General features: G+C 35.3%; 1 pseudogene; it reads right to left on the reverse strand.

Moving 5' to 3' along the window:
- Positions 1 to 6,258: 6,258 nt before the first annotated feature.
- On the reverse strand, positions 6,259 to 7,848 carry LOC133868896 (heat shock protein 21, chloroplastic-like; annotated as a pseudogene).
- Positions 7,849 to 12,745: the final 4,897 nt, after the last annotated feature.

The raw sequence follows: 12,745 nt of genomic DNA on the forward strand, positions 1-12,745 counted from the left end.
GAAGAGTTTTCTTGTTATGATTGAGGGAAGTTAATTGCAGCCGGACAAAGCTTTTTTTCTAAACTGGGTTGGGGGAATTTTCTTTCAATTTTGAGCATGAGATTTTTATATACATTTTAATAGAATGAATTAAAGGAAAATTTTGTCCAAATACAGCAATGTGAATTATGTGTCAGATTTGTGAGACGAGTCAGTATCATGAATAATCTCAACTAGGTTGTATGTATATAGCGAGAGAAGCTCCCAACCTTCTCTTTAGAAAACTCTATTCCATGTGCCTGATTCAAGAATTGGTTGAGACCGTCGTGTTAAAATTGTGGGATAAAAAACCAGGCAGTATGTAACTTGAGCTCCTAATATCAACGTTTGGGATCACATGACTCTCAGATCACATGCTCTCTATCAATCAATTTCACATAGGCAATTATTGATTTGTCAGTTAGTTTTTTGGGGTCTCACATGAATTATAGTTATGGTCTTGTGACTTGATGGTACATCTTTACTTTCACAAACGAAATCTAGGCTGCATGATTTTTGGGATTGGGTGCGTTTTATAATTTGACCAAGGAAAAAAAAGAGGTGGGTAAGAGTTTTTTAAGAAGTTAACACATGGCTATGATATGATGCCTATGATATCTGATTTCAGTAAAAGTAACAAGGTGAATCATCATCTTCTTCTTTTCTTCATAAATTTACTCACATCCTTAAGGAAAACGAATTCCTTAAGGATGTGATCATTTGGTGAAAGTAATAAAACTTTATATTCTGACTGCACATACCTCCACACTTAAACCAAGACATATATTCTCCTTGGAAAAGGACATTTTCTTCCAGTAATTAGGCTTTAAGACGGATAATTGTTATGAAGTATTATTAATATGTACTAAGTTTAATTAGTTTGCATCTAATCAATTTAGGGGGACCACAATGGCCCTAGCTTCAATCATATATGCCGAAAGAGTCTTGAATAACTCATCATAAACAAAGCAACCAAACAACCCCTTCCCCCTTTTCCTCCCCTTGCGGCGATAATAAAAAAAAAATAAAAAAAGGGTGTTATATTAACTTTTCATTTTTATACTATGTTTTTAATGTGTGATATAATTATTTTTCACTCAAACATGTATGCCGAACAATCTCTCCTTCACGTGTGAATCTATCACCACACCGACTATACTCGCCTTCGAATGGAAATCATTTTACCAATTAAGTGTTCACCCGTCATCACCAAGAGCCTAATACTCACAACTATGCATGTAAGCCGGCCATGTGCTTCTTTAGTCCACTCTACCCTTTTCGAACCATCGACTATGAAGCTACTATTAGCTACAGAGATTTACTCTTTAAGAAGTTTTTTAATCAATGAGATGATCATATAATATGTTCGATCGGATACCACTCAATCCAAAAGCTTAAGCTAATGAATATTGCTAAATCTCGATGATATATTATTATATATTTGAACTCCTCTCCACATTTTAATTAAGTACCAAACCTTTTGGGTTTGTTACTAGTTACCACTATGATTTGGTGACAGCTTTTTTTCATGCTGGGGTTGGTAATACATCAAAGTCATGTGGCATTAATGTGTAGTGTCGTTTTGGAAGAAGTTGTCCCAAACCATCCGTGAAAAGGATACTTTGGTTAATTAAGGAATCAATTAACCAGAACAACGACAATAAGGTAGTCAAGGGGCAACTTTTAATTAGGAAGCCATGCATTCACACCTTAATCATGGTTCTAGATAACATATGATTCTTGTTGGAGTGCTGATCTAGCTCTATCTTGTGATGACACTTTGACTTCACGCAAAAGTTTACTAGCTTGCATGTGAATACTACCCGCCCATTTCAATTCCCTCTTTCCCTGCTTTTGCTTTTGAGTTCGGATTCTGTTTTTTTCTTTAGAAAAGCAATTAACGGCGCGATATCGTAAACAGTAATACTTTTTTCATACTCATTTCACTACTGGTTGATGTAACGTATTTTAAGTGATTTTTTATAACAGTTACTTAAAACACGACTCATTAACTGATGTAAAATTGAAATGAAGAGTAGCATTACTAGTACTAGGGGTGGGCGTCGGTTCGGTAGGCGGTTAAGTCGGTTAATTCGGTCGGTTAACCGACTTTTGTCGGAATGTAGTCGGTGAATTTATTTCGGTTAAGTCAGTTAAGCGGTTAATAGGCAGTCGGTTAAGTCGGTTAAACGGTTAATAGGCGGTCGGTTAAGTTGGTAAGGCGGTTAATAGGCGGTCGGTTAAGTCGGTAAGGCGATTAATAGGCGGTTGGTTAGGTCGGTTAAATCGGTTAACATTCGGTTAAAATGGGTAATGAAACGACGTCGTTCTGATTTTTTTAAAGGAAAAAAAATGATCATACGTTTCGTTCTTACTAAAACGAAGTCGTTTCGTTTTATGTCGGTTTGGTTCGGTTCGGCTGCCGATCCGGCTTTCGGAATAAAATTTTATACCGACTACCGAACCGAAATTAGTCGGTTAAAGTCGGTAGGCGGTCGATGGCGGTTCGGTTCGGTTCGGTAAGCGGTCGGTAGGCGGTAGGCGGATAATTTGCCCACCTCTAACTAGTACTCTTTATGAAATGATACCGAGTGTCATGCCATTAATTGCTTATAAATAATTTTTTTTTTTTTTTTTTTTAAAAAAAAAAAAAAAGACCATAGGTTAATCTTGCATGCATAATAATTGGTTGTCTTAATCACTCGTACGTTTCTTACATTGTATTTAGGAAACTAGTCGGTCTGCATTTATAAACAGGGGGTCGTCGATGTCGGGTGTTTCATGAACACCTTATTAATTTCACACGCACGATATTTCGTGCACTTTCATTATATACTCGTGTGTTGACTTGTCATTCGTTGTGGAAATTCCCAACCGCGTGAAGATCTATAGCAGTCGCAGGACCACAGTAACAGTGGTGGTGATCATAATATTCTTCCTCTGTCGGCATTGTGAATTGCATGATAAATAACAAGTTAGGCGGCTGTATGCAAGTCCAACAATCTAGGAGGACCATTGTGCTACCAACTCATGCCATCAATTTATTTTTACTAAAAAAATAAATTTTTTTTAAAAAAAAAAAGAAGAAGAAGAAGGAGGAGGAGGAGGAGGAAGAGGAAACACTTTCACTTATCATTCTTGATCTTTCAACATTTTTACAATAATACCTTTAAACTTTTAAAAGTGTCAATTTAGGGTTACTATATTTCACAAGTTTACAATGCCAATCCTCTCGTCAAAATTCAATGTTAAATCAAACAGTTGACGAGTGAAATCATGAAAATATACCTCTAAGATGTTTATAAAATTACAAAAATGCATAGAATTTGGATGGGGTATTTTGGGAATTTCACTTCATCCGTTTGGATTTAAGTTTTAACATTGAATTTGGACAGGAGGGTTAACATTGCAAACTTCTGAAAGATGGTAACCCTAAATTGACATTTTTTAAAGTTTAAAAGTATGATGGCAAAAGTGATAATTTATTAAGGGTGATAATTAGTGAAGTTTTCTCAAAAAAAAAAAACAAACAAACAAACAACTCAAAACATGAAATACTCACAAATTACTTTCATCTTTACGCCACATTACAACAAAAAAAGTAAAAAATACTCTAAAATTTTCTAACAAATGAGCTAATTAATGCATCGGGTTTACCAATTTGTTAATATGTACGTGAGGATCGGAACAATTGGAAATTTGAAATGTGTGAGAAAGAGTTGCGAGGCTCACACTCTTGCTTTCTCAACCTAGTTGTGTGGATTTATCCCTATTTTCCCATTATTCTCAATTTATCAAAAAAAAAAAAAAAATATTGTGTGAGTGCATGTGTTTGTCTCACACTAATTGAACAAAGTCAGAAGGTCGAGAATATAAGCTCCTTCCTCTCATCAAGAGATGACCCTTTTGGTGAGATGTGTTTGATTAAGCTTGTGTTCTCGACTGAAAACTTCTTGCTCATTTTTCCATTATTTCCAATATATATGTATCAACTGTTCGGAACTGGCGGATCGAAACCCCCTCTTTGTGGGCTATCTGAAAGGGAATATGGCTGTGGTGGCTTTTGGATCGATCCAGACGTATGAACACATGCCCCACATTGAATTCTAATCTATTATATATACTTTGGAGGCGTGATCCACATTAACCAGGGAATTAATTTATTTTTTTTTTTTTAGCACTTTTTTTGTAGTTTTATGTATTGTGGGCGTGACTGTCCCCATGAGGAAAGAACAAAAAGCACGTGCAGAACATGCAAGATGGATGTGAAACCTTCCAAATAAACATAGAAGTAAACTAAATCGCGGCCCGTATGTATCATGACTGTTCGCCGACATCTTATGTTCTTATATATATATATATATATATAACCACAACTTGTGCAAAGAATCTGTTTATAGCGGTGAATATATAGGAGACGGTTGCCGTTAATCACATCGAGTTAGCTTGTCTTATACTTAATAATTAACCAAAATAAGAAGAAGGAAAAAAAGGGTTTTTTTTTTCTCTTTTCTTTTTTTAATTTGGTCGAAGGAAAATTTTCAATTCAGTGATCTATTATATAAATTAGACTAATAAAATGACGTCTGTTTCTCACGTGCTAAGAAATACTTGAAAATTTATTAGATTGTTTTATAGTTAATTTATGTTCTTAAAAATGCATGTAAGAATTATATATTTTAAGGATAAATCTCAATTTAATAGAATGAATTAATTAATTCAAATGCATTATTTACGTTCTATAATTGTACACATAATCTCTATATATATATATTTGCAGTGAAGTCTGATTTTGTTGTGGCTGCTATGGTCTCTTATAGGGTTTGAACTTTGCTTCTATTATTTCGGATATCAACTTTTTTTAGCTTTCTTTTCATAGTTAGAAAGCGAGTAAAGTCTCTAAGAGCACTCACATTGGATCATGTAAAAGTCTCTCTAAATGTATAATAGATAACAAACTCACAAAAACACTCCTCTATTGGATTATCTATCCTAAATCTAAAATAGAGTTTTGGTAGATTTGTGAATAGTGCAACTCTACATGTAGAGTTGCACTATTCACCAATCTATCCATTATTTTATTGTTTTCTACATACAAAAAAGTAAAATAACAAAAAGTAGAAAAAAGATAAAAAAAAATAATAAAATAAGAGTAAAAAAAGAATATAGAGTTAAGAATAGATAATTGGATGTATGATGTCTTTTAAAATTCATTAGCTAAACTAGCAAAAGTGTGTTTTCGTTAGCTATTATAGATGAAATTTTACACGATCCAATGTAAATGCTCTAAGAGCACTAACAACAGTTACGTTATATTGGTTTATTTCCCAATATTTATGGAGAATTTCATGAAAAACATCAAAAAAATTCCCACAGCAGATGCCTTATATTTAGATGAGGAGGTTGAGAATGAATAGTAATTCATTATGTATACATGGTTACTATTTAATCCATATGTATTATTTTAATATAAAAAAAATACATTTTAAAAGTGCTAATGTTGATGTACATTTGTTAGTTAGGCCGCTTTTAATTTTAGTATTCGGAAGCATTTTTTACCGGTCTCCCATTCGCCACAGACTCTTTATAATCCTTTTTCGTTATCAATTAAATAAATAAATGTAAGGCACACAGAAAGTAGTGATATTTGGGGTGTTGATGTGCTGCATGTATGCCCATGTAAAGTTAGCATGACGACCTTTTTGTTTCTGCTTTTCCCGGATAATGTGGAAGAGGAATAGGCAACGTACATGCAGTGTTCTTTACTTTATGCAAAAATCAGAGATTTATTGCCTTTTGTAATAGCTTGTTCCAGTTTGGCATGAGAGAAAAATACAACAGCAGAATTGAGCTGGTGCAACCGTTCAAACGTACGTCATGTGTGTTACCGTTATTATAAGACAAAAAAAAAAAATATTAATAAAAAAAAAGTAATATATATGCGTGCGCGTTAGGGAATTATCATTTCTTAAGCCCAAATGGACTACGGTCGAATTGAACCTGAGTAGATCAACGTTGGCAGTAGGGCTAGCAAAATTGGTCTGCAGATCAACCCGTGATAACCCGGGACCCATTTAAGCTAGACTCAAACACGACCCATTTATGTTAACGGGTCGAGAGCTCCAGACATGACACAATACATCAATTTCACGGGTTGCCCGACACGACCCGTAAAACCCGTTTAGCATGATGGGTCGTATCGGGTCAACACGACCCGTTTGACCCGTTTAGTCATATGTTTTAGCCTTCCGTCTTCTCGAGCAGTTTCTCAGCCTTCATAACCAACGTCTTATCCTCCACCTAGACCTTCACATCCTCCTTGGTCATTCCAGGCATGTCGAACCTCATCTTGTACTCTGTCTCGCCCTTTCTGATCTCCCACGGTGTCCTTCCCTTGCTATACCCTGCCCCCCTGCTCGGCAACGGCGAGGGCCACCCACCGGAGTAGGCAAACAAGTCCTCCATAATCCTATCCATCGCGTCAATCATTTGCTGAACCGTCCTTGCAATTGGAAATCGGTGTCCCACAACCCTGCACAATGGCAAACATAATACAACAGACAGACAGAGAGAAAAAGAAAAAAAACAAATTGATGGACCTCTGCAAATGGTCAAGATTGTCTCTGTTTTCCCTAGCTGCCATGGCCCTAATGCTGTTATGGCTCAGAACTCTACTAATTGGTTTGAAAGAGTGAGGAAGCGTCAAACATAGAGGCTTTGAAGAGTTACTGGTTCTCCCACATGGGAGAGGCAGAGAGATACACAAGTTTGAGACAGCTGCTTGAGGCATTTCCTGAGTTTCTAGGACGACAGCCTGAAAGGGATTGTGTTTAAGATGTTTTCTTAGATCCCTAGACACACCAAACAATTGTTGTCAACAGGAGACGTGGGACTTCTTCTCTCCCTGATATCAAAACGTGTCAAACGGGAGGAAGAAGAAGTGGCGGCGCTGAAGAAGAAGAAAATGGAAGAAGAAGAAGAGGGGGCGGCGCGGTGCTGCAGCTGAAGGAAAAAGAAAAGAAGTTAGGGACTTAGGGTTTTGTTTTTGTGTTTTCGGCTAATGCTTCTAACCTAATAATCCCATTTCCTTTTCTTTTTTTTACCCAAAAAAAAAAAAGTAATCATGTCTGGCGGGACACGACCTGCTAGACCTAGCTAAACGGGTCATAAACGGGTCGATCCGTTTATGACACAAACCCGTTTAAGATAAACCCAAACTCGCTAATTTCGTGTTGGGTTGTCGGGTCGTGTCAAAATTGCCAGCCCTAGTTGACCGTAGTGAAGCGGTCGGATGGACAATAATTTAGACACAAGACTCTATATCCAAGAAGGTCTATCAATTATCTTACTGGGCTCGCATTCTCGGTAGTCAAAGATTGGTGGTCAGATCGGGAGTGTCGTCTGTCTTGATGAATGTGGAGATTTTATGGATAGAATCTCTAGCATTTATTAACCCAAATACTCAACAGGGTCAAATCTGGTCAGGGGGCAGTCTGGGCGACATGCCTAGTCACTGTTTGCACTATGCCGAACCATTATACATCTCATATTGAGGTGGTTAGAAATCTCGTAAAATGAGGGATCCTTCATACGTCAGCTGATTCAAATGGAAATATATATAGATGACAAAAAAGCAGGTAAAGGGGCTGATTGTACTCATATTCACCTTGATAAGAGCTCTCATTGACTGAACCATCGGAGGAGGCTTCGTCGGCCAACCTCCGGCACGCCTTTGCTGTTTTGTAGGTCCTTGCTCAGTCGGTCAATATCGAAGGAGTAGATCCCTACATTAGCCCTTAGAAGGCCAATCAGGAGCTGACACGTTACCATACCGGAAACTATAATATATATATATATATATATATATATATATATATATATATATATATATATATATATATATATATATATATATATATATATATATATATATATATATATATATATATATATATTTTTTAATGTTAATTAAGGATTATCGACCAAAGTCATTATAATTAATCATGTTTGGGTTTAAAAAAATAATAATATATTTTTACAAAATATTAAAAACATAATAATAATAATAAGTGTTAAAAAAATGCTGCCATTGTGGCAGTGCTCTGGAGGTCGACGCCCTCCGGCAAACAGAACTAGCAGCCACCGCGTGGCCACCAGATGATGGTCGCTACCTCCACCCCAACTTTGTTTTGAAAAAAAGTTTTTATTGTTTTTATTTGTTATTCATGTAATCAACATCCCTACACCTGAAAAAATTGTACATGAACAACAGAAAATTCCCCTACATTTTACATTATGGTTATCTTTTCAAAGGCAACCAACTTTCTCCCGGGAAAAAATGTAATATTAATTAATTATCTTTTTAGAAATGTATTTTGTTTTATATTTTTTGAATGGTTAAATAGCTCAGAAGTATCTATGGTTAGGCTCTAAATCCAATCGCCGTCTTGATTTTAAAAAACATCACAGGTGACATCTGTCTTTAATGGATATTCCCAGTTGGTACTTCTGTCAGTTCTCCGTCTACTTTTTTAATGGGTCTCCATGTCACACACCTTAAAATGTCGACACCTGTCTTGGTTGCCATGTATTGCATATGATACTTATGCTTTCAATGCCACATAGGATGAGAAAAATTTTTTAAAAAAACTTCAATACGATTTTTTTTTTTTTTTTTTTTTTTAACAAAAAAAAAAAGGTGGCCGAAACCACCTCCAAATGCCTTTGGTGTCTTGGCCACCCCCATTTGGCTTGGGCCTGAGCCTTAATTTAGGGATGGTTCAGCCACCCCCAAATGGCCTAATTAAGAAAAAAGAAAAATTTAAGGTTGGTTCTTGGGGTCGTTCAACCATCTCCAAATGGCCACAAAAAAGAGAAAAAATAAAATAAAATTATAGGGTTGGCCCATGGGGAAGGCTCGGCCACCCCATTTTTTTGTTAAAAAATAAATTGTTTCGTTTTTTTTTTAAAAAAAATAAAAAAATAAAAAAATTGAGGTATTTTTTATTATTTTTCTCATCCTATGTGGTATTGAAAGTATAAGTATCATCTGTGATACGTGGCCACGTGGCAACTAGAACATGTGTTGGCATTATAAGGTGGGTGACATGTAGGTCCGTTAAAAAAATGGATGGTGGACTGGCGAAAGTATCAACTGAAAATATCCACTAAAGACAGGTACCACCGGTGAGTTGGTGACGCTTTTTGAAACCGAAGCAGCGATTGGATTTAGGGCCTAACAACGGTACCTCTGAGCTATTTAACCATTTTTTAAAATATAGTTATAGTTTATTTTAAAAAGATGGGGTCACACGGAAAAAATCTGTTTGGTTAACTAGTATTTGAAAAGAATTTTCTATATATGAGAATGAAAAATAATTTTTGAACACCTTACCAAACATGTCCTTTTTCCTAGACTTTTTGAACAATTGAACAACATTTTTTGCTTTTGGATGAATAACAAGATTTTACAGATGAAAAACCTCTGCATACTAATCATAGCACAACCATTCCATTTTTAGAGTCTGTTTAGAATTGTATTAGAAAATAGAGTTTTTGTCTATAAAAAAAGCATGAAAGAGTTTTTTAGAGAAAACTTCATTTTCAAACTTCCCAAAAAACGTGGTTTTGAGCTTTTTTTAGAGCACTTTTTTTAAAAGCTTTTTAAGTTTTTTTACCAAATGGACTCAATATTTTTACTTGGGACAACTTTTATGTACTAAAAATATTTTTTAAGCTTTCTTAATGCAATCTCAAACTGGCCCTTAATGTCCAATCAATACTCCCAATAATTTCATCCAACCAGCTTGCTTCAACACCATAAAATGCATTTTTGTGTTCCTTCTATTTAGGGATTTATATGCGAGCGGATATTAATTGCATGCATTCACTATCCGTTGTTCGCACATATGGATGCGGTTAACAAAAACTACTTTTCGCATATGTTGATATCAGTTTTAAAGTATGCGGATGCAGTTAATAACCACATCCACATACGTACCCTTTACATAATATATATTATCAAATCGACGTTGCTTTGGATTATGCATAGGTAATTTTACATTGTTTTAAGTTCTTTTTTCATAGTTCACTCATTCACTTCAACAATTCACTGTGATACTGCTAGAGCCCAAAGCCACCATCTTTTACTTGGAAAAGGTTCCCTAATGACCATTTCAAAAAAAAACTTGAAACTTTTCGCTGGGGGTACGTAGAAAATGTAGACATATGACCAAAATGTGTAAAACTGTGTATGGATATGTTCGATAAGAGATTAAATAGCTATTTTTAAAATTGTGCTTTTTTAGTTAAATAGCTATGTTTTGTGTTATTCGTTATTAATCTGGTTGTGTAGCAGGTGTTGTAGATGGTTTGATTGGTTGTGTTGCTATCTTATATAACATTTTGACAAAAATACAAAAGTAATGTGAAATCAATATATTTTCAGAATATTAGGACTTAAAAAAATTAAAACAAATCCGAAACACTAAAAATCAACCAAAATTATTTTCAAAATCGTTTAAAATAATTAAGCCCGCCCGGCCTAATAGATATCCAAAAAAACTAAAATAGACTCAATACCTAATATGTAGACAACAAATAATAAACACAATAACCACGCGAATATAGTTAGTAAAAACATAATACAGACGATATCCCGATACATCTATATCTGTGTGTACAAACCTACTACCCCTTTGAACCCTACCATAGTACCACCACGCTTGACTTTTGGCAAGTAGCAATAATTAAGGAGCTAGATACATATCCATGCATGTGGCTGTCCGCCCCTGCTCACTATATTGTAAACTCTTGCTAGCCTTCTCCTAGGAACCAAACAACAAGAAAAACAACATTGTTAGATGTGGCCGACTCAACCAATGTTAGCTTCATGACTCATCCATTAACAGTGTTTGTCTCGTTCTGTCCTTGCATCTCTCTCCATATATAATTTTCCAAGATTTGTTCACAACTCTACTTGCATGGACATCAATTAAGCAACCAACAATATTCTACATATATATAATGCGTGTCTTTTATATATAATATATATATACACTTTGCGTCTAACACACTCCCTCCTATATGTAGGGGCTAAAGACATTTTGTCCTTCTGCCCCCATGCAACCGATTTACCATGCCCGTGAATGGAGGGAGTAATTTTGGCCTGTGATTTCTACATATGTCACGGAAGGTTACTGTACGTGAGAAGTCGGCAGGAAATTAATCAAACTCTTTGTGCGGTAAATTATGGGGCCCCTTGTTTTCTTTAAAGAGAAGTAGTAAAAATTAAATTAAAATAAATGAGAGCGGTTTGTCATTTGTGATTGAATATCTAGTGCAGAAAAAACAACGTCTACGGACTACGATCTTCCACTGCTCAGATGGCTGTTCTTGAACCCCACAAAAAGCTTAAAGCTGCTAGCTGCGTGATCTTTTCCCACTGCGACTATAGCCAACTACTTAATTCTGTTAAGGAAGCAAATACACGCTGTATACGGACCCTAACATAACAAACCCATCAACTCAATCTTAGCCGTTTGATTATTCGATCACAATACCCCACAACTAGTACTGGTCCCACACATGGCTGAAATGTGGATTTAATTGGATCCCGTGAAATGATGTAAAGGGCATAGGTAATGCTACAACGATTACATCAACATTAATATATTTTTTAAAATTATTATTGAATCAAAATTTAATAGTGATTTATAGTATATTTAATGACAATTTTAAAAGTCGCATCAATTTTAAAAGAACTCAAGGAAAACATAAGTATTCATTTTAGTATTACTCAATGGGCAGCCTCATGTGAAAGGCTTTTTTTTTTTTTTAACGAAAAATCTGAGTATTTCATTGATCAAAGATCATAAAGCTCTTATATTACAAAACATATATAAAACTCTGCAAAATCATAGCCACATTTTAATAATCTTAGATACAAACAAAATTCTTACAATAAAGTGCTATCTATGACTTTCATCATCCGCTAACCCATGTACAAAAATAGTTAAATAGCATATCTGCTCCAAGCAAACTAGATCTAAAACAAGGGTAGCCAAATATATATCCTAAAAAAATTTATTTGAACCGGCCATGAGAGATAACACCTCACACACCGAACTATCTAGGCCATAAGAGATAACCCATCCACACTTGAATAATCTCCATTCCATAGATCGTCCATGAAGGGGCAGATCTAAAGAGAAGAAAACTTTTATTCAAAGCAAAAACACAATCAGCAAATAACAACAGCGGTCAGAGAGGAGATGAACTGCATATCACAGAGGTAGATAGATGAATGTATAGCGGAGAGACCAAAATTGTTGATCTGATCAGAAAACACCTAAAAAAAAACCATAACGGGAGGGAGAGCGTAATAGCGGAGAGTAGAAATAGAAATAGAGAGGAGGAAGAAACAGATCTGCTTAGGCAATTATTTGGAAAGTCCAAATAAGTGAGACTCAAAACTTCTGAGCGCCTAGCCAAACAAGTGGGGTTCGGATCGATAGCCTCTAACATAAAATTGCTTATTACATATGCAATGTGCAGTCCACAAAACCACTAGAAGATAAATTTCATTCACGTGTGAGCTTAAATTTTATCTTAATTGGTAAAACTAAATCTATTAAATATTTAATTAAAATAGAAAATAAAAGTGCCCTGATAATGCCATAGACCACTAGCTCTTAGGACCTTAGGTTAGTTAATTACTTTAAGGTAA

The sequence above is a fragment of the Alnus glutinosa genome, chromosome 5 (genome assembly GCF_958979055.1).
Source record: "Alnus glutinosa chromosome 5, dhAlnGlut1.1, whole genome shotgun sequence".
Taxonomy (NCBI): Eukaryota; Viridiplantae; Streptophyta; class Magnoliopsida; order Fagales; family Betulaceae; genus Alnus; species Alnus glutinosa.